Raw genomic sequence first — 5,358 nt, forward strand, 5'->3', positions numbered from 1 at the left:
CTGGGGATTCTCAGAATATGCACTGTTAAAAGTAGTAGTAAAGAGCTTGGTGAACCTGTCCAACCTCCACAAAGCATCGATAGACATAGCTGCTCCATCACCAGTCTGAGCTACCACACCCGGCTGAATTGCTCCAACTGGCTGGACTACTAGAGTCTGGAACTGGGGAGCTATATGCTCTGGAGTGCGAGTAGTAGGAGTCTGGGCTCCTCCTCCAGCCTGAGAGACGGCTGGTGCTGTAGGAAGCAAGCCTGCCCGGGTGACACTCTCTATAAGGCACACTAGATGGACCAGAGCATCCTAGAGTATGGGGGTAGCAATAAACCCCACTGGGACCTGAGCTGGGCCCACCAGAACTGCCGGGGCCGGAACCTCATCATCAAAGTCAACCTGAGGCCCCGCTGCTGGTGCTGCTGCTCTAGGCTAAGCTCTGCCCCTACCTCGGCCTCTAGCACGCCCTCTGCCCCTCATGGGAGCTGCTGCTGGGGGCTTGAGCTCCTGGTTAGTGGATGAGGAAGCGCGTGTTCTCGCCATATACAAAAGAACAGAGTAGAAATTCAATTAGCATTGAGAAACCAAACTGCACGACAGGAATGATTAAATGTGAAGTTTTTCCTAACTCTATAGTGTCTGGGGATAAATACAGACGTCTCTATACCGATTGCTCAAACTCTACTAAGATTGTCTGTGAAATGTGAGACCCATGTAACCTAGAGCTCTGATACCAACTTGTCACGACCCGGATTTCCCACCCTCGGGAGTCGTAATGGCACCTACTAATGTGAGCTAGGCAAGCTGACTGTTCGAACAAATTACCTTCTTCAATTTTATATTCTTTAACAATTATAAAACAATAACGTGTAGATAGCGGAAATTACCATAAGCGGAAGAAAAGCAGTAAACTATCTAAAATATGTATCTAATACAACTGTTTGAGCCTTGACCACCCAGAACTGGTGTCACAGTTTCACAGACAATCTAAGAATACTACATACAAGGTCTGAAAGATAAAAGATACACTATTTCTAAATTAAGTAAATGAAACAGGAGTAAAGGATAGAGGGAGATGCCAGGGTCTGCGGACGCCTGCAGGACTACCTTGGATCTCCGTGTGGACTAAAGGCAGCCACCCAATCTACGGTCCAAAAGCCGCTACTACGGGATCTACCCACAGTGTAGAGTGTAGTATCAGCACAACCGACCCCATGTGCTGGTAAGTGCCTAGCCTAACCTCGGCGAAGTAGTGACGAGGCTAGGACCAGACTATCAAATAAACCTGTGCAATTTAACTATATACAGCGGAAAAGAAGAACAATAATATACAATCAAGTATGGGAGGGGTAACATGCTGTGGGGGAACTATCAATTTAGAATAGAAAGACAACAGGTAATTGAAAGAAACAACATATCTTAGATATCAACAAAGAATCAGAAATTAATAAGTGCACGGCATCACCCTTCGTGCTTTTAATCTCGTCCTCACCAAAGCAATCAAGTAATGAAAAATGTGCATGACATCACCCTTCGTGATTTTACTCTCGTCCTCACCCAAGCAATCAAGTAATGAAAATGTGCAAGACATCACCCTTCGTGATTTTACTCTCGTGCTCACCATATAATCAATATAATCGGCACGGAATGGTACATCGTGCGACACAGCATCACCCTTCATGTTTTACACTCTTTCCTCACATATCATACACGACATCACCCTTCGTGCTTTAACACTCTTTCACCAAAACAATACATAGCATCACCCTTCGTGCTTTAACAATCTTCCTCACCCAAACAACAATCACAGACAAAAGGGCAAGGGAATAAATGAAATTACAATAAGAATCTCGGCAAGGGAACAATAGTTCAATAATAAAGTTCCGGCAAGGGAACAACATCATAAGAAGCATCAACATCCTGGCTAGGGAGATAACATTAAAAGCAACAAATTCCCAGCAAGGGAGATAATGTAATGATTCTCTTCTCTTTTTCACTTTTACTTCTCAACTCACTTCACAACTTGAGCCCAATGCTCGATAAGGTTCAATTACCACTTATACTTTTACATTTTATTATACAACTTGAGCCAACGCTCCTCAATATTCAAATGTCACAATTACTTCCACAAATCTTGCCCAACAATAGAAATCATCATCAAGGCATGAATAATACAACGAAGTCATAATCACAACATAAGACTCACGGGCATGCTTGACACCAACGTAAAGATACTTGTCACCATGACTATACGTCGTACTCGACAAATACCACATAGCAAATAGGACTCGACTCCTAATCCCTCAAGCTAAGGTTAGATCAAACACTTACCTCGATGCCACGAACACAATTCAAGTCTCTACTATCGCTTTACCTCTTGATTCCACCACCAATTCGCTCGTATCTACCCATAAGTTACTTAATTACATCAATAAATGCTAAATGAATCAATTCTAATGCATGAAAATAAGTTTTCTAAAGTTTTACCCAAAAAGTCAAAAATCACCCCCGGGCCCACATGGTCAAAACCCGAGGTTCGAACCAAAACCCGATTACCCATTTCCCCACGAACCCAAATATATAATTTTTTTTGAAATTGGACCTCAAATTGAGGTCCAAATCCCCAATCTTTGAAAAACCTAGGTTCTACCCAAAAAACCCAATTTCCCCCATGAAAATCATTGATTTTGAGTTGAAATCATATGAAAAGATATTAATGATTGAAGGAAACGAGTTAAAATTGACTTACTATCGATTTGGTAGAAGAGTTGTCTTTGAAAAATCGCCCAAGAGTATTTTGGTTTTGAAAGAGTGAAAAATGAAAGATTTTCGGCTAAGTTATAAAATTGCAGGTTGCAGATGTCGCAAGCGAACCCAGACTTCTGCTAACCTCGCATTTGTGAACATGGTTTCGCAAATTGCGAACCCTGAGGAAAACCAGGCCTCTTCGCATTTGCGACTATGCCTTCGCATTTGTGAGCTCGCATTTGCGAGCAAGCCTGCAGGCCTGCAACATACCAGCAAATTCCTAAGTGAAATTTTCACTCCGTGGCCTATCCAAAACTCACCCGAGCCCTCGGGGCTCCAAACCAAACATGCACCCCAACCTAAAAACATCATACGGAGTTGCTCGTATATTCAAACCACTCAAATAACATCAACAACTATGAATTTAGCATCAAAATCATGAAATTTCTTAAGAACTTCAAATTTTTCAATTTTCTCAAAAACGATCCGATTCACATCGTTTCAAGTCCGTTTCTTGCCAAATTTCACAGACTTATCTTAAATCACATATAAGACCTGTACCGGGCGCCGGAACCAAAATACGGGTCCGATACCATCAAGTTTTAATTTCATTTTCAAAACTCATAAACAATTCCAGAAAATAATTTTCTTTAAAAAATTCATTTCTCGGGCTTGAGACCTTGGAATTTGATTCCGGGTATACTCCCAAGTCCCATATTTTCCTACGGACCCTCTAGGACTGTCAAATCACGGGTCCGGGTCCGCTTACCTAAAATGTTGACCGAAGTCAACTTAAATCCATTTTAAAGTCAAAATTCATCATTTTCACAGATTTTTACATAATGACTTTTCAAATCAAGGTGATGCCAAAAGAGGTTTTTGAGGCCTCGGAATGCAGAATTCACTTTTAAAATAAGTGATGACCTTTTGGGTCATCACACAGATTCATCTAAATCCAGTATAACGCCAAATATAAATTTATGTAAAAAATTCACTAAAATTGCTAAAAATAGTATATATGAACTCATAATTTTAAAATATAATGAATTTAATACTAAGAATCTTAAAGATTGTACTCATAGAGATTAAATCATGAATCCGCTTGTGTGGAATTAGATCACAAACATCACTAGGGAGGTAAAAGATGACTTAATGCAGTTGGCCAATGTCATATTACCACGTGATAATTATAATCTCCAACTATACTGGCTGATGTCTTATAGCCTGTTTGGCCAAGCTGAAAAAATTAGCTTATTTTGAGAAGTGCTTTTTTCAAAAGTACTTTTGGTGAAAAACAGTTTGTGTTTGACTAATTAATTTGAAAAGCACTTCTAAGCAGCAATTTGTGTTTGGCCAAGCTTTTAAAAAAAGCTTCCAAGTATATTTTTCTCAAAAGTGCTTCTCAAAAAAGTACTTCTGGGAAGAAGCTACTTTTTTCGGATTCTCCAAAACTGCTTCTGCTTCTACTCAACAACACTTTTTTTCTTCTAAAAGCTTGGCCAAACACTTCAACTTTGAAAAAGCACTTTTTTTTTGAAAAAAGTACTTCTCAACTTGGAGAAGCTTGGTCGAATAGACTATTAGTCTATTAAGGATAATAACCGATCCATGAGATTTGTCTTATTCCAAAACTAGCTCAACCTGTAAGGTCGAATACTCTTAAGTGAAGAATGTCCCCTCTGTTTGTTGATAGGTTGATAGCTGTTTTCTCTATTTTAACCCTTTTTTAACGGTAGAAGGAAGCATATATTACTAAAACAAAAGTCTTATATAATTACCACATCGTCCCGAAGGACATTACTATTGTTTATAACTACTAAGCTATTACAAATATTGGTAGTTAAAAGTTTAATACCAAAACATACTCCTTCCTTGTCCTTATCTAATGCAGCTTCAACAAAAAAAGGTGGACGAGCAAGGTACAGACATCTTTTTGGATTGAAGTGCTTGGTGGCTTCCTGTCCATTTCCTTCCCTGAAGTTATGCTTGATCATTGGTATTTTCAATAGGTGCATTAATGACCTGCAGTTGAGTAACATATTGTTAGTTGCGGCATTGTCCTCATTTATCATTTTTATCATGTCTGAGGAGTCCGATTCAATTTCCAATATCAGGAACATCATATCCAAGGCGATTTTAAGGCCTTGCTCCAGTGCTAGTAGTCAACCCTTATTATTAACAAGATTTATGGTATCCATCAATCAAAATTATTGGTGGATACAATTCATTTATAAATAGATACAATTCAAAAGAGAGAGCATGTAACTAACATAATTCAATATTAGTATTTATTTTTTTATTGAAATTGATAGATCTAACAACCTTACCATGTGATTGTTATGGAGAGATATATTTGAAGTAGATTAGAACATAGTTTAGAGCCTGAAATTTATGGTTGGACCAACTACTTAGAACTTGTAGTTTGATCGTGTCAAGGACGTGAACTTTGATGGTTAGTTTAAAGACAATTTCATGCATGTGTTTAATTTGTAGAATGCTCTATCCATAATTCAGAGGCGTATCCAGGATTTCAAGAATATGGTATATACGATGAAAACCGATCTTAGAAGATGGGTAAATTGGAAGCAACACGTGTCAATCAGTAGTGATTCAACTATG

Source organism: Nicotiana tabacum, chromosome 6 (genome assembly GCF_000715075.1).
Source record: "Nicotiana tabacum cultivar K326 chromosome 6, ASM71507v2, whole genome shotgun sequence".
NCBI lineage: Eukaryota > Viridiplantae > Streptophyta > Magnoliopsida > Solanales > Solanaceae > Nicotiana > Nicotiana tabacum.